Raw genomic sequence first — 18505 nt, 5'->3', positions numbered from 1 at the left:
ATTGCACTGCAACTGAAAAGGCAAATGAAAGTCTTTTCCAGGGAGCTTCTTCAGATTAAGAGGTTAATAAGCTTCCTGCCTGCTGCTTCTTCCTGAACAGGTCCAACACAAGCATCGCCTCTGGGTGGGGACTGCAAACTCCAACTGGAGTAAAGCATCCAATTTGCACGCAAGCCCCCAAGTTCGACCACTTGCCCTCTCCTGTTAGGTGATATGAGGGGCCTGTACCAGAGATCCCGGAGAAATACATCTAGTCAAAGTAGACAACCGTGACCTCAACAGACCTACAGTCTTGACTACGTTTGAGGCAGTTTTATTTATTTACTTCGTTTACACCCTACTTTTTTCCCTTAATGGTGGCCCAAAGGGGCTTAACAACATCCTCCCCTTCTCCATTTTATTCTCACGACAACCCTGTGAAGTAGGTGAGGCGCAGGTCACCTAGCAAGCTTCCATGGCACAGTGGAGATTTGAACCTGGTTTGGTGTAGTGGTTAAGAGGAGCAGGACTCTAATCTGTAGAACCAGGTTTGATTCCCCGCTCCTCCGCTTGAAGCCATCTGGGTGGCCTGGGATCAGTCACAGCTCTCTTGGAGCTCTCTCAACGCCACCCACCTCAAAAAGGTGGTTGTTGTTGTGGGGATAATAATAACATACTTTGTAAACCGCTCTGAGTGGGCATTAAGTTGTCCTGAACGGCAGTATATAAATAGAATGTTGTTGCTGTTATTATTTGAATTATCCGCAACACAGAAGTCACATGTTATTATTGATTGGCCTTGCTAAGATGATACAAGTTTCCACAGGAGACCTAAGTATCAAACAGATATCGGCGTAATATGTACGCTGTTCCAAGTAGTGCCATCTTTTGCAGTTCAGTAGGTGTTATGTCGGAAAGCTGTAGTTATTATTATTAGTCTGACACTCTAAACGCTACACCGCATTGGCTGTTATGTGCTCACCACATTGTTATGTTGCATATTATGCATAGTGAAAGGCCACCTCTCTTATGAATCCTTATTATTTTAAACTCTTAGAGATCAATATTGAAACTTTTAAAAGCTCCCAGTTGTAATAGATTCCTCTCCTCCAAGGCCTGCATCCTGAAATGTTGACAACGGAACCAACCTGAAAGCAGGCAACGTGAAACCTTTAAGGTTTTAAACAGCAACATGAGAAACGCTTCAGCGGGCAGGAGGAGCACGACCTGCTTCTCGTTATGAAAAGGAATTCCAAACATCTTTAGGGCAAACCCTGCGGTGCTCGGGATGTGCCGATGAGGAGGAGGACACAAGTGAAAAGTGGGAGCTCCTTGAGGAAAAATTCATTAGCAGGCCATACACAAAGGAGGCGAGAAGGAAGGGAGGAGGGAGAAAAGCTCCCTCTTTCTGAAAAGTTCATTTGATTGGAGGCAGAAAGGAAGCTGCAAGACAGGGGTCAGAGAAGGAAAACAACTCCCCAAAGAGAAGGTCAAACAGCAAAACTGGAAGGAAGTTTTCTAACCTGTTTGCTCTTCTCTAGGTCTGTGGGTATCTAGATTCACCGCAGGAAGTGGGATGAAGAGAGTTTAATTTCACTTACTAGATCCGCAAGACTGGAATTTCTCAAAACTATGTGATTATAGAGGTGGCAGCCATGTTAGTCCATTGTAGCAAAGCACAAGAGAAGCCCAGCGACGCTTTAAAGTATAACCACCTGTTTCTCACCTAACCGTCACTGAACGCTGTGTAACCATTTAAGCCCGTTCAAGTCCCTGCCAGAGAAATACACCTGATTTATGATACCAGGCCTTTCTTCGCTCAGCTCTCCCCTTCTCCCCCTCCCCTTCTGTAATTTTTGGGAAAAAATAAGAAAAATAATTTTCTTTCCATTGCATCTGAAGAAGTGAGCTCTGACTCACCAAAGCTTATGCTGGAATAAATGTTAGTCTTTCAGCTGCTACTGGATCTCTGTTTTGTTTCAAAGCTACTTGGTCATTGCTATATGCAGAAGGACTTCTAGTATCTGGGAGGAGATAAGCGCTAATCTCTTAAAGGAGGAGTCCTGTGGCACCTAGGTAACAAAGCATATTTTATTCCAGAAATTTTGGGTTTTTTTTTGGCAGACTGATTCTTGCTTGAATAAAAACTTGGTTAGCCTTTAAGGTGCCCCGAGAATTTTGTTGATTTCCTTCATGACTGACAGATGGCAAATCTTCATTTCTAAAGCACTTTGTATTCCAGATGCTTTATGATCCTTCTCTCCCCCATCATGACAGCAACATGGTGCATCTGGCCCTATGAAAACTGTCAAGCGCTGAATGACCTTCCAAGGCCATGCAGATCTGAGCTCAGACCGAAACGTAACCTTAACAGCTCAATAGTTGGCAAGCTGCCTGCTCAGCATCACTACAGCCTGGATCCTATACCTTGCCTTCACATGTGCTCCTCTTCGTGTACTTTGGAAGCAGTCCTCCACTGCAGAGCAGGTGTCCCTCCTCTTTGTGTACTTTGGAGGCAGTCCTCCACTGCAGAGCAGGTGTCCCTCTGGCATGAGGCACATTCCCCTAAGGCAAGACCCGTGTCTTTTTAAGAGCAAACAAGTGCCTAGCAGGAGAGGCAAAATAGAAAAGAGTCCAGTAGCACCTTTATGACTAACCAACTTTACTGTAGCATAAGCTTTTGAGAGCCACAGCTCTCTTCGTCAGATGCAGGAGGGGAATATGCTCAGCAGGAGAGGACTCTCTCTGCAACGGGCAAATAAGAACATGAGCAGGATGCAAGCAAAAAACATGATCTGGAATGGCAGGAGGTGCCCACCAATTTTGTGTGCCCGCAATTCTGGCATTGCGGAAGCCTTGAGGCTCCCCACCCTCTGGCTCCAGGAAGCAAGACCAGACCGACTGCTTGTGCTTGCTTTCCCTGTTTGATAGAATTAGGCTGCTAAGGAAAATGTCTGTATTGTTAATGATCCTATTGTCTGGAGAACAGCTGGTGGCTCAGTGAAGGTTAAGAATTCTCTACAGCAGGCTGTCCCACCTGTAAGAGAGGCCAGCACGTAGCCGAATGCAAGATCTGTAGAATATTTAAGTAGTCATGCTAGAAGCTGCTCTGTTTGAGAGGGACTGCAAGCTCTCACCTTGGTCAGAGCGGCAGCCATAAGCACAAAAAACTAAGTAGCACCTCTCTCTCAGTAAAGAGCTTGCTTTTCATAAGACAGCCAGGCCCAGCCAGATACAGACTGGTTGCCTTACATAAGGCAGCTTTACAGGCCAGTTCCGTTTAGTGTTCAGGGGACAAAGGGACTGAGGTTAAGAGGCAGAGGACTGTGCGGAGGCATGAGGAGATGCACACGGAAATGGCTGCAGCACGTTCATGAAGGATTACAAAGGTTTCAAACAAAATCCTTGTAGTTAATAAGGCTGCTAATCAGATGGAGGGGCAAAGTCTGAAAAATTCCTAAAACCCAAAGATGGGAGTTAACACAGAGCAACCCACTTGAAAACAGCCAACCACTGACCAGGATTACAGAGAAAGGGACAGCCCTGACCTATTCACCTGGCCGTGTTTACCTCCACATATAACTGTGTGTGCAATGTCTCTGACCTGCTTACAGCACTAGAGCTCCACTGATGTGCGCTCGCGTGGATCCATTTTTTTTAAAGGATAAGAAGAAACTGGGATCTTGAAGATATCAAAGAAAAGATTTCTGAAGTTGTCAAAACAATCCCTTGCCACTATCTCAAGAACCCCTCCTACCCTTCCGAAAAGCCATAACCAAGCTAGAATAACGCTGTCAAAGTAGTATGATGTTGGCCGTACTGGACCCACAAGCTGAGAAATGTTGCAAGGCTTTAATCTGAACTCCCAAAGACGGTTCTTCAGGCATGGGTGTCCAAAGAAACAGGAATTAAGTTCTCACCTGCTCCAGTTAAACACTTGATCACCAAGAACAGAGGGCAGCCTGAACAAACTATCTTTATTCCATTACACCTCCCTTGGTCGTATTAAGAGGAAAAAGTTAACAGCTTCACTCTTCAAGGCTATTTAACATAAAGCATCAGAAGACGAAATGCCACCATTCATACTGCAGAGGTCTCTACAATTAAGATTAATTCAAGCTCACATAAGATCCAAAAGCTTGAATTACTTTTAAAACATTTGGCGTAGTCCATGGGAGGAAAACGCTATTTTTCCTCTCTGAATCCACGTGACTAACAGGAACGTAACCATTTTAACCTGGATTGCTGAAAGAGAAGCAAAGCACTTTGGATCAACACCAAAAGAATTGTCAATGACAGGTTATAAATTATACAAGGGGGTGAGGAGGGAACACTGAGCTTGGATCTTATGCAAGATGAGCTGCGTTACATCAACAGCACCTTTGCAATCTTCTATGCCACGCAAAATTGTACTTTCATGGGTCCATGGATCCTTCCAGGAACACCACTGAGGTTGAAGAAGGAGCTACAGTAAGATGGGAAGGTCGGTTAAAAAAAAACACCCTTCCCTTCTACCATGAGCAGAAATGGAGATTAGGATTCAATATTCAAGCTCTAGTCTAGACAGGGATTTTTAAATTACTATTTTTAAATCTTCTTCTGGACCACTCAAACAATAAATAACCATACAGAGAGGGAAATGTATGAGAACTTTACGTACGGTCAGGCTGTGATGAACAGTTCGAGTTTAACAGACACCCTTGTAGAGAGGGCCCTGGTCTTCAGTCAGTTAGTAAATAATGGACTGTTTTAGTTGCTGCTTTTCCAATAAAGCCCAGATTCTAAGCTCTTTCCCACCAAGGTGACCACTGCCTGCATCGCATGGCGCTGCGCCCAACCTGAATCACAGCCAGAAGTCCTCATGTCAACTCATTAGCAATGCAGATGGAAAGTGGCCAGACTGTATGATGAGATCATATGCAAGGACTTCCTTTTGGCAAGAACGGTCTGTAAAGTGAAAGGCCGGCTGAGAAACATGCGTATCAGCAGTGCCGATGCAGTCGCATTCAAAGCCCAATTCTCATGCAGCGAAACAACTCACTACTGCGGACCTGAGAACCTGTCCCTTGTCCATCAGAAATGCCTTCCCGAATGTGGGCTCCCTGTGGCCTACTACTTTCCTACATGTTTGAGCGCTGGAAAGGATTTCCCCTTTTCAGACTGCTTTTGCTTGCACTTTCTGTTCTGTTGTGGGTCCACCTTCCCGCAGCAGAATTCGCACTTCAGTGGGAAATGAAGCCTTCGTTTGCTGTAAAGAACTGGTTCCTGTGCTTTCATTTGAAAACTCAACCTGACCTTTGTGCAACTATCAATGTAACTACGTCATGGTGACGAAAGGCTGGCGCATGTCAAGAGTGACGACTTGCACAGGCAGAGAGCCACCAATAAGCCACACAACCTTCTTTATAACCTCTCAAAATTTTTCAGATGAAATCCACTTATAAATTCAGTTGCAATTCATCGAGCAGTGACAATGTAGACTGTTAACCACCTTGAACATCAGAATTAAAAGCTAAAACACCATTTTGGCCAAAGACTGGGCTGGCCGCCTAAACACGGTGCTCTACAAGGAGAAACCAGATGACTGCAAAACGCTCATGGAAGCAAGCAAACCAAGCTACATGGAGTGGGCAAAGTGGTGAGACCCCACAAAGAACACCCACCACTGGGAAATTTTCTTAGCCTCATCTCTGTAAAAGGGGCCCATAGTGACATGTGGTATGGAATACAGAAACCATTTTTGTGATCCTCACACATCCCCTGTAACTTCTTGCAAACATGTTTCTAGAAGCCACATTTTCAGTCCTTTCAGCATGAAACACACACAGCCAAGTTAAAAAAAAAATACTCGGGTATTTTAAGAGCCAACTGTGTGGTGAATAGCAACACTGTTAACATGGAAATTCACGTGGGAGTGAACAGGCACGGAGTTATCAATCAACCCGCAAGCTGCTGCCACTGTCTACATGCAGTCGTAGTGCCTGCCTGAGGCAAGAATTGCTACCTGCCTGGACATGGTGTGGCCTTAGAGGGAGGAAGAATCTGCTTTTACATTGTCTAAAGCACTAGAGCCTTCTTCCAGGCAACTGGGAAATTCCCTTTCTCAGAGAGGCCTTGGGACAATTCTTTTTCGAACCGTGAAATTACTAACAACAACAACATTCGATTTATATGCCGCCCTTCAGGACAACTTAACACCCACTCAGAGCGGTTTACAAAGTATGTTATTATTATTCCTGTGTGGTGGGTGGGGCTGAGGGAGCTCCCGGAGAGCCGTGACTAGCTCAAGGTCACCCAGCTGGCTTCAAGTGGAGGAGCGGGGAATCAAACCCGGCTCTCCAGATTAGAGTCCCACTGCTCTTAACCACTACACCAAACTGGCTTATCTGATCCTTCTGGGAAAAACCACCTTTCCCAACCGAAAGACTGATCTCAGAACTGTGGATGGAAGGTGTGTTATTTTGGGGTTTTTTTTTCTGTACTGCTGCTTAAGCCTGAGTTGGTATTCTAAGTATCAAGCACACTTTACATTTAAGGATCTCTGCTCCAGACAAGCTACATTCTTACTGCTGCCTTTCTATTTTATACTCCTCTACCTCACTCCTGGATCATCCTTCCCATGCGTCCAATTTAGGGCACGTCTGCACAGCAGTTTCATGAGCTGCTGGTGCAATATAAAAGTGAAAGCACGGTAAAGTGTCCAAAATTCTGGTCACGTAGATGGCATGGACAGCACTGGATTCATCCCCTTCTAGCCAAGGAGCACATCGGTGCCTTCTGCCCGTGAATTTCAGGGTTCACAGCTGACACACTAGTTACTCAACCCTACAAATAATTTTACAAATTAATATTATCTGCTAGTTCACACATACTCATAAGCATTGACTGGAAGGGGAGGGAGGAAGAATAATTGGATCTTACATTTAACAAAAATGAGCCCCGTGGCGCAGAGTGGTAAGCGGCAGTACTGCAGCCCAAGATCTGCTCACAACCTGAGTTCGATCCTGGCGGAAGCCGGGTTCAGGTAGCCGGCTCAAAGTTGACTCAGCCTTCCATCCTTCCGAGGTCAGTAAAATGAGTACCCAGTTTCCTGGAGGTAAAGTGTAGATGACTAGGGAAGGCAGTGGCAAACCACCCCATAACAAAAGTCTGCCAAGAAAACGTTGTGATGTGACGTCCTCCCATGGGTCAGTAATGACTCGGTGCTTGCACAGGGGGCTGCCTTTACCTTTACCTTACCTACAATTAAATAAAGCTTCCTTCCTGATCAACCAGAAAACGTTCAACCATCCACAAAGAAGACGTGTATTTTGTAATATACAAACGGCTGTCAGATTGTATCTTCCAACTGAGGCTACATGGATGAGGGCGCTGGTGTATCAATGGCTTAGAATTAATCTCCATATAAAAATGTACCTTTATCAAGTGGTTCTTAAGATTTGCAAGCCCTCTGAGGTTACATCACCTATCTTTTTTTCAGAGATCACCCATCACACACTTAAAGCATTAGATCGGTAAACAAACTAGACAGTGACACATCATGACTGAAATAATGTGTCATGGTAATAAAAACAGTTCTAAAGAAGCTTTGCAACCTAACCTCCTCTCTTCTTGCCCGAGGCCAACAAAAAATGGCCTTCAAGCACATACTTGAGTATTAAGCTACACAGCTTTGAAAACTATAAAGGAGGGAGATGTTGAGCTGCCGGTTTTGCAAAGGACAGCAAACAGGCCAGGGCACGCTCCTGACTTGAGCACAAGCCAAGAAGGTGTGTTGACCATCCGGGGCCACAGGGCAGCCGTAGCATGAAACAGGAGGCTGTACCGGCTGGATGGCTGGTCCAACCCAGCAGGACTCTTCTTAACTCTTTGTAAGATTCATCACTGTTATACCCACAGGCTGTGACTTCAACTCCCTCTCATTGTGCTTTAAGGGTTAGTGGGCAATCTGCCCCTGTGCCCAGGGAAATGTGTGTGGTGGCAGCACTAAGCAGAAGGAGAAAGCAAATATGTGTGGTGGCAGCGGGAACAACCTTTAACTTGTTCGCGGCTTTTTTCTTTTCTCTACCCCACTCCACCCCTGCCACCGGCTGACAATTACAAGTGTTAAACACTTGCGGTGGAAGGGAGGGAGGGGCTGTCTCTCAAAAATTCTAAATTGACTCATGGGTGCCAAACACAATCCCGCACATGTGCAGACAATGATGTTGATCCAAGTCTATTTTTAGCCCTCATCACAACTCTAGTTGCAGCTCTGATAGAGCTTGGCAAACATCTCCAAAGAATGGTTTTTTTAAAAAAAAAAATCACAGAATGGCAGGCAAGCCCCAAGATAATCTGGAGTTGGGAAGCAGAAAAAGCTATGCAATCTCTTGAGCATGTCTGATCAAATTCTGGAACGCTTCTTAGCTGAATACCCAATGGCTTATATACAAACGTCTGTTCACTTGCTTCCCCGTATCTTCCATTTTCTTGCTTCTTTGGTTGTGCTGAAAACAAAGAAAAATTGCCCCCAAAGCTTCTGTATGAAATGCATTTGGAAAAAAATCTTTTGTGTGAACCACTAGCTATCGGGCAGAGGAAGTTCTGAGAGTCTGGCTAGACAGGCTCTGGAAGTGCACAAGCATCTCTTCCCCCACAGGCTACTAATTACTCCTCAGCTTACCCCAAATTCCTTGGACTCTTAAAGATAATCCTTTTAGGGCATATGTTCAGGTGTGACAGAGCTGCTATTAGCGTCCATGCCTGACGATGTACGGATTTTCCGATTCAAATTTAAATAAATTATTTTAATAATGTTAGCAGACTTTATATAATGTTAGCAAGTAAGTCAAATACATTATGTACAAGCCCGGACCATGTACAAGCACTGTCCATGCTTCATATTCCACATTTAGCCCATCTAATTCTGTCCATGTCTAGAACTAAAAATGGGATTGTTAGAAGCATCTTCTGCACATGTGCAAAATATGTTGGTTTATACTGGGAGCCAATTTAGAACTGCAGAACTTTCCAGAGTAACGACATTTGACTCTTAATGCACAAAGCTCACACAAGCTAGGAAAATCTGTGTATCAGTCTAAGTAACTGTTCATTTCATCAGCCTCACTAGGTGAAAGGGTGTTTCACAAAAAAAAGGACAAACAAAAACACCATCAATTCTCCTTAAAGGAATCTCAATCCAGCTGTAAGAGTTCCTGGCACCGTTTGCTAATTTTTCAGTTTTCTTACCAGTTTCCCTAAAATGAGAATAGGACATCTTAAGAATTCCTCATTGTTAAGCTTTCCATAAATATGTAGCACACGCATATAGAACCCAATACTGAGTATTAGATTACAAAAATAGGCAAGTATTTTTAGAAAATCAACAGCAAAAATCACATACATACAGATAATAGTTTTCTTTTTTCCAGACGTCAGCTGAATTGGCCGAGGTTTAAAATCCTATTTTTGGAGTTTCTTCCTCACCACCTTGGTCTCAATACACATAATGATCTTGTGATTTAAATGTTTCAGGGTACCTCTCCCAGAGATCACATACCCTCTCATGCAGGCATACCTGTCTCTAGTTCAAAACTACTAACCAAAAGGGAAACTGCAATGAAGAAATCAGAAGAAGATTGAGACTTGGAAGAGCAGCTGTGAGGGAATTAGATAAGATCCTTAAAGATAAAGATGTCTCTCTGGGGACCAAGATCAAGATAATCCAAACTATGGTATTCCCCATTACTATGTATGGATGTGAAAGCTGGACAGTGAAGAAAGCTAACCGGAATAAAATTGATTCATTTGAAATGTGGTGCTGGAGGAGAGTTTTGCGGATACCACGGACAGCCCAAAAGACAAATAAGTGGGTACTAGATCAAATCAAGCCTGAATTCTCCCTAGAAGCTAAAATGAAAAAAAAAACCCTGAGGCTATCATAGTTTGGTCACATCATGAGAAGATTCTCTGGAATCTTGGAAAAATAATGCTAGGAAAAATGGAAGGCAGTAGGAAAAGAGGAAGACCCAAAAACGAGATGGCTGGACTCAATAAAAGAAGCCACATCCTCCAGTTTGCAGGATCTGAGCAAGTCTGTTAACGATAAGATGTTCTGGAGATCTTTCATTCATAGGGTCGTCATAGGTCGGAGGCGACTTGATGGCACATAACACACACACACACACACACACACCATTAGCATTATATCTGTACTGATTTTTTTACTGATTATAACCATAACTAGAAGACGGTTTACAGACTGGCTACCATGGTTCATGAAACACAAGTGTAGCCATACCTCCAAGAGACGTATCTCCAAAACAGGAAGGGAGGGGAATATCCGATCAAGGTTGCAGGATGCTCCCTGAGTCTGCCCTGCGCCTTAGACACAGCAGATGGTTAAGCACAGCTTTTAAACAGACTTGTCCTAGGAAAGCTTCTAGCCCTCTAGACTGCAAAGGCGAAACACCAGCCGTGCCCAGACTTATGTTACTGTGATTCTACTATTCTACCTATTTGCAGGCTGACTTTTAAAAATCATTTTGTGAAGAGGAAGATCTCTTTTCAGCTCTAAAATAACTCCTAGCGCAATATCCTCTGCCTAAGCCAAGGATAATAAAACAGATGACTTCTCGCCGGATATATTTATGTGACTGGAATATCACAGGCCAATCCTCTGCAAGACAACCTTTCGGTTTAAGAAAATGCTTTCTAGAACAAACGTGTGTGAACAGCCAGCCAAGCACAACAGCCATGTAATTTAATGCTGCGTTGTCGTCTAGAGTTTGCAAGCTGCCTGAAATAGCTAGGGGGAAGCACAAACTTCTTTCCGTGACCTGACCGTCACCAGCTGCAAAGCTAGCATTAAAAGGTATTGAAAATCACTGTGCTACCTGCTATCTCTCTGCCCGCTGACACAGGAGACAGAGAGAGGACAAAGGCACATCTATTTGGGAATCTCTCTTCAAAGAGAAACGGGAGGGGAGGTGGTTAATGCCATTCTAGAGGGAAACGTTTCTGCCACAAGTGATGGCAGTATGTGAAAATAAGGCCATGAAACAAACTCTCTCTCTCTCTGCTCACTGTCCAGTCCTATAAGACAGAACTTGCCAAGCTGTATGCCAAGGCACACTAGCAGGCGATGAGAAGCAAATTAAGACTCACAAGCCCCCATAACACCCGTCCGTAGAAGCAGCTTATCTGCGGCATTTCTACAGGATTCGCTACTTCTGCCTTGCTTGCTTCCCAGTCTGCCTGGGCGGGGAGAGGAAGCCAGCCCCATTTGCACCTGGTGGGACAGGATGCGGAAAGCAGAATTATTCCGCCTCAGCAGATGCTGCTCACGGAGCCCCTGAACCAATCACTACTCTAGTCTTCCGCAGAAGAAGGCGAGCAGAACGGTAACTTGCACAGAGACGCAACTGACAGGCCCTTCTCAGAACTAGCCATTATTGCAGCTGTTAAGGCTGCAGCCCAATGCGTGCTTAACTGGGAGTAAACCCCACCGGGGCAGCAAGGAAGTTTCGAATTAAAGGTGAATGGAACTGCACTGTAGGAGCAAAACTATTTCGAGTGTAGGAGTGAAGCATGTTTCATAATTTCAATTCAGAAAAGAAAAAAAACCTTGTTCCTCGGTTGCCTGAAATTTAGCAAACATTGCTATAAGCAGCAGTGTTGAGCCAGGATCAAATCTCAGCTCGCTGCTAGTGCAGCAGCCATGGCTAGCTTCACCGCAAGTATGTCCTCTTTCCCCTACAGGATACAACTGTGGCTGTATAAGAGGCTTGTGCAGCACCCTGAAAGCTGTTTAGTGGCTCAAAAGATGCGCGCTGCCGGTTCCAAATCTACACCCAGTTTCTTTGCAGTCCTGTGAAATTTATGGGATATAGGACAAAGCTATCAGACGATCAAGCACAGCACTTAACAGCCATAAACACAGATTCCTGCACGTGGCGGGACAGCTAAAGCCGAGCAATATGGATAAAGCAGCCCGTAAGGCCAATTCTACTTCTCATCTCTCAAGAGTGGGTGACTGCCACATTTCATAGAATCATAGAGTTGGAAGGGGTCATACAGACCATCTAGTCCAACCCCCTGCCCAGTGCAGGATCAGCCTAAAGCATCTCTGACAAGTATTCATCCAGCCTCTTCTTGAAAACTGCCAGTGAAGGGGAGCTCACCACCTCCCTAGGCAGCTGGTTCCACTTTTGTACCAGGTGAGCTTGGACGGAGAAGTCAATAGTATTTGGGGGTACAGATAAAGGAGTGGCTTAAGTTGCTAGCCACGGAGAACAGAACTAGAGTCGCAGTTTGCAGAACTATAGCGTTTCACTCCTAAGCCACAGAAATGAGGCGCAACAAGGCTTCCGGTATTCAGAAAGAAGCACACCTAATTAAGAGTTTGGGTGTAAGACAAGCCTGTGAACAGGACAAGAACTGGACCAAGATTCTGTTATCTGCTTGAAGGAAACGGCGCCTACACACGTTGTAAAGTGCAGGACACCCCTGGCCCATCCACTGGGCACTGGACTCAAAACCTGCTGGTTCTTCTGCCCCTTCCCAGCAAGGTCAATCAGCAAGGGAAGGGCAAAGACCGCATGGCCCCACCAGCTGGCTGGCTGGACAGCTCAGCCCGTCCTGTTCTAGTACAAGCTCCATCAGAACCATCGCCTGTTCTCTCTATTGCTGGCAAAAAGCTCTCGCTATTTTGAGACTCCACACCGTTATTTCAGGAACAGCTTTTTTTTAAAAAAAAAATGTAAAACTGTAACTCATCAATGGAAGCTAACCGGGGATTTTGAAACAGGGCAGGAGGCATGTACATAAAAGCCTTCCAAGAGCTAGAAGATAAAATGACGTTACATAGAAAATTCTGAGGCTCTTCTAGGCTAACTCCCCACGTTCCTTCGCAAGTTCAGGCCCTCGTGCAATGGAAATCAGCTCATCAGGAATTCCCGAGTGTCTGATTTCACATTTACTATATACCACCCACATTAGCTGCAGAAGTGATGCTGCCAAAATGAAATGGCACCACTACTGCAGAGAAGTGAATGGTACTTACTGTAAGGTGATGTCACCAGAAGACGCGATGAAACAGACAGGCCTGGCAAGTACTCCGTACACCTATTAACCTCCTGCCACAAAAGCATGAGGAATATCACATAGCAATACCGAGTGTAAGGTTTGCCACTGCAGTTGTCACCAGGTCAGGAGAGGCGATTCTGCTTATTACAAGACAACGTAACACTGGCATTAACGCTGATCTTCTGTACAAGAGCAGAACAACCAACATGATGACTCAAAGACGACGTCCCGGGTCAGTGCTGGTCCCACTGGTATAGCTCACATGGGTGCCACAAGGCACAAGCCATGGGCTACAAGGACACATCTGTCTACCCTTGCACATCTGCATTGCCTTGCACATCTGTCTACCCCTAGACTTTTAGTCACTTGCAAAAACAGGAGGGGCAGATACTGAGTCCTGGGTTGGCTCATTTATTCCCAGTTCTGCCCCCTGCTCACACCTCTGGCCACATCCAGCCTTTTAATCATTTCTAGAAATGCCTTACAAGGTTTTTCCAACATGCAATGCATCCTGTAGCTCGAACTGTGGTGCTGGAAAACCTCAAAGAGGAACAGCAGTCTTTTTGGCAGATTCGTTTCTTTTTCATACAAGGGGACGGAGGCATATTCCTACTTGCCCATCTCGCTTGTGAAGATACCACAAAGGCAAGAAGAGACTATTATCCAAAGGAGGGTCCGTAATAATAAACAGCTGCTGCACCTAAATGGTAGTTAACCCAAGAGTGACTTCCTCAACCCTTGTCCTTTTGAGTAGGTAAATGTGAGCACTACACAACACGATGTTCACAATTTCCACAGAAGTATATTAGGAAGGACCGTCAGGAAGACAACCCAAGGGCGAATGTGATCCCACCCAACCAAATACACTTTAACACTAAAACTTTGGGTTTTAAACCAATTACAGCATTCACGTTACAGGAAATGGCTTTTCTACTACAAATCAGGAACCATCACAAACACCCTCAATAGAAAAGAGTCCAGTAGCACCTTTTTATCTGACGAAGAGAGCTGTGGTTCTCGAAAGCTTATGCTACAGTAAAGTGGGTTAGTCTTAAAGGTGCTACTGGACTCTTTTCTATTTTGCTACTACAGACTAACACAGCGAACTCCTCTGGATCTACAAACACCCTCAATGTATCATTACCCCATGAAGTAAGTTGCACGCACAGCAAGAAGCTTGGAAATAAGATGAAAGAATGATCAAGTCTCTGGCAACTAGGAAACTACAGTCTTCTTGCAACATGTTTCAGTAGGTACTGCTGAGAAAGCAGAAATTAACCAATTATTTCGCTCCTGTGTCAGATATTCACATATGTCAGGTTCATGAATAACATCCCTTCGCTATTTCAGATGGTCACAAGTCCATTCAGAGCTCCTTGAAGTGTCATAGTCTGGCAGACGTTCTGTATCTTAGGGTGAAAACGGAAAGCTGGAGAAGTTAAAAGGGACAATTCAGACCTCATTCTCCACTAATAGTAGCAAGGGCATATGCCGTAACGTAAAATATGGGACAGATTATTTCACAACTGTGTCAAAATGGCTTCTGCAGCTGCACATCTCTGGGGGAAGCAAACGACATCGGAATCTGTTCAAGTGCACAGATGTCTTATGTAATTCTCTACAAGTGTGAAATACACTTTCCTAAACTGTTAAGAGTTTGATGTCAGTTCAATTAACCCCATTTTAAGTTTGTGAGTCTGGATGCAAGGCAGACCCTTCACAGGTCATATCAAAGAGACCTTGAAAGGCAATATTCTAGAAAAGTCATCTCATCATTATGACATCACTGGTCCTGATCCAAAGGTGTTGGTTAAAGCTCCAGTGCCAGCTGTTCTTCCATCTACTGCTGGGCCTAAGATCAGCTGCACTATCTTTTGTTCCTGCATCTGTCACATACACTGCAGTTGCTCTTTAGCAGTTCATAGTGGACAAATGGACACTCACTGCCTAGGAGAATGGCCAGAAATCAGACACTAAAAAGGGGAAATGCAAGAATATAATGCTGGAAATGACCACTGTCTCTCCTCTGACAATCACTATAAATGGATTTAAAAAGCACCTACAGGTACAAGATCAGAAAATCCCAACTCAAGAGCAAATACTGTTGTCTCTCTTAGGCCTTCGAGACAGACCTGGAGGTAGAAATTCCAATTATACCACCACTGGCAAACTGGTCAAATTATACCACCACTGGCAACCAAGATTCTCTTCTCTGGTCAATGCACTAGATCATCATGAGATCCCCTCCTTCGGGATCTCTTCATACCACCCGTATCTGTTGGCTGGGGAAGAGGAACTCTCTCTTTACACAGCATGGGTATCCACCTGGAGTGTACAGAAGAATCAGTGGTGGTTTCAGCCTCTCTTTCTTTCTCCTGGGTGGTAACATACAACATAAATGACTTGATCTTTTCCTTGAGTTCCAGAGTGCCCCAGAGTTTCTGACTATCTGAAAAGCTCAGTGTGAAGTGAGGGAATGAACACCATCTCCTTCATCCCAACCCTCAGCAATAAGGGTGGAGGAAAGGGCGAGGGCGGGGTAATTCTTTGGCAGACAGCACTCAAGCAACTAGGGTGTGTTCATCACCATCTTCAATTCCCACCTTATTAACCTGAGTTGCCCTTCAGTGTACCCGAAACACCTTGCTCTAGCACATACAGCAACAGGCCAGATTGTGTAACGTGCCACAGTACTTTGACAGAATAACAGAATTCCTCTTAAAGAGGTTGGAATTTAGCACTCTTCCCTTCCCCGTTTTGATTAAACGGGGACAATTTCATGCTTCAAACATGCATGGAGGAGGAGGGCTACCATACATAGCCTCCAATGAATAATGGCCGCTAACTGTGAATGTGTCACGATGGAAGAGTGGGAGGAAACATATCCTGACTCAGGAAGTGCCAGCACAGCTCAGTAACACAAAGCCATTCCATCTCCTTTCTGTGATCCTTACTATTGCTTTAAATAACCGTAAGAATACGTCCCTTATGACTATCTGGCCTGTATACTGACAGCTAAGAGTCAGAGGAAAACCAAAGGCCTTCTAGGACCTTCTAAAAAGAGCTACCAGATGCACAAGAGCTTCCAAGGACCAAAGAGAAATCATAAAGCATTTCTTCAGGTCTCCTCTGACCAAGTCAGATGTGTAAAAACTTTCCTCCTCTAGACTGAAGACATCTGACGGGTCTTTAGTGAGCATGATAAGAACGTGCAGTCAAGTCACAATTAACTGTCGGCAACCACCAGGCGGAGGTGGCTTGCCATTGCCTTTCTCTGCACAGCAACACCAATTTTTCTTGGCCATCTCCCATCCAAGCACTAACCACAGCCAAGCCTGCTTAGAATCCAAGCTCTAATAAGCTCGGGCTAAGCAGGGCTATAGCTCTCCAAAAGCACTCAGGTCCCCAGAAGAGAAACCACTGCCCGTTGTCCACAATGAACGGTATCTTCTAATGTCAAAACATCTTCTCAACTCCATCCATGTGGAGAGACCTTCTTACAAATGCCATACTCTCCTGCCGCGATCATTCATCTAATCTACGGACCCCATCATAAATTTCCAGACTCCGGTCTAAAGAATGAAGAGTCACATATATAATATATTCTTGGCTGAACCACCGCAAAGCTACTCTCCAAAGAAGTGGCTGTAAGGACCTGTGTAATCAAGAGATAGAGACTTAATGAAGGAATACAGCAGAGGACAGAAACGTTCCGTGCGCAGGGCACGTTCCTCTTCCAGCGAACGAGCCCTGCTCATGCAAAAATGCTTGCCACACTCTTGCTCCGTCTCATAGTCCAGCAGCACATGCAAGAAAATTTAAGAAGGCCACCTTAAAGTGGCTCCCTTCCTCACAGGTTTACACAGTAGATGCTGTACCAAGGGACAGTTGCTGACCTCACCTGCCAGTAGCTACAATCCAAGTACTGTTTATTTATTTACGCTATTAAGCAGCAATTAGAAAGATAATCGCCAAACCAATGAAAAGCACTAGTGTGATTGACTGTAACCTAAATTCTTGCGCAAGGTACACTCAAGACAGGAGTTGGAAACCCAACAGCAAAATCAGGTTCATCCCTGGGTACCATAATATGACATGCACATACACAGGTAGGCCTCAGTAGCATCTTAAGCACCCTGATGCTAATGACAGCAAATAAATATAGGAAGGCAAAAAAACTTAAGAACAAAGTGCTGCATTATGGTTGGGGGGCGGGGGGTGGCACGTCATATTTCAGCCAGCCTGGATAAAAGATGCCCCCCTTCCCAAACCAAGAAGCATATTAAGATGATCCCAGAACTCGTTGCCACATGCGAATAGAACACGAAGATGCCCATATGATAAAACTGAAACCATTGAACACGGGATCACAGAGTGTCCCATATTTAATGAGCTGAGGGCTAGCTTAATCATCCCTTTACTTAAAAATATGGAACTACCACCAAACATGAGAGCCCAGATGATGTGGTTACTACTGGACACAAAGGATTCCATTCCATTTTCTGTAGAGGGGCAATAATTAAACATCAGAGACATGACATCGAACAAGGTTCCTTTAATTTCTGCTTAAGGCAATTGCTGCAGGAGCAGTGATAGATTAGAGAGAAAGATATGTTATATGTGTGTTATGTGCTGTCAAGTCGCCTCTGACTTATGGGGACTCTAATCTCTTACCTTGAAAACCCTATGATGAGATAGACAGACAGACAGATGAAGATCAAATGAGAAAAAAACAGCAACTTAACTCAGAACAATGAACATTTTAATGGAGGGGAAGGGAAGGCCAGAGGGCCCCCACCCAAAATCTTTTTAAAAAGAGGAATCCAGAGGTACTTGCTAAGGAATGACACTGGGGCATCAAACCTAGAGATACCCCCCCACACACACACTTACAAGGAAGGGGGTGTCTTAGGGTTACCACCTCCAAGATGGGGAAATTCCTGGAGATTGTGGGGGGGTTGGGCTGGGAGGAGGTGGGATTTGGGGGATTAAGGGACCTCAGCAAGGTATACTGCAATAGTGCCCATCCTACAAAGCAGCCATTTTCTCCAGGGGATGCTTGCGGCCTGGAAATCCGCTGTCATTCCGGGAGATCTCCAGCCACCACCTGGAGGTTGGCAACCCTCGGAACGATGGGCCCCGCTTGGCATTCGTTTTCTCCCCCAACGCAAAAAAGGGGAGGGGTCCCATAGCGCCGCCCCCTTGGGGGGAAAAGCCCCCCCCCCAGTCAGTCAGTCCGAGCGGCCTCTTACCGGGTAGGGGATCCTCCCGCCCGTCGGCCGGTCCCTCCTCCCCTCCCTCCGCACAGGCCGGAGCTGCAGGGCGAAGCCCGAGGTCCCCTGGGGAGGGGAAGATGCTCAGCTGGCAGCTCCGTGCCTCGGGTCGGGAGGGGAAGGAGCGGGAAACCGACGTCGGCGGCGGCTCTGGCAAGCGACAGTCCGGGCCGGACAGACCACCC

At 45.3% G+C, this 18505-nt stretch overlaps 1 protein-coding gene across 1 annotated transcript in view; it reads right to left on the bottom strand.

Moving 5' to 3' along the window:
- The window catches only part of CSRNP2 (cysteine and serine rich nuclear protein 2), a 42881-nt gene extending 24376 nt beyond the window's left edge, over nucleotides 1–18505 (bottom strand). Inside the window, exon 1 of the mRNA XM_055003925.1 lies at nucleotides 18300–18505. The gene's annotated coding sequence lies outside the window, so the exon portion shown is untranslated. The remainder of the gene's footprint in view (nucleotides 1–18299) is intronic.

This window comes from Eublepharis macularius, chromosome 19 (genome assembly GCF_028583425.1).
Source record: "Eublepharis macularius isolate TG4126 chromosome 19, MPM_Emac_v1.0, whole genome shotgun sequence".
Lineage (NCBI taxonomy): Eukaryota > Metazoa > Chordata > Lepidosauria > Squamata > Eublepharidae > Eublepharis > Eublepharis macularius.
This window is presented reverse-complemented; position numbering and strand designations above follow the sequence as displayed.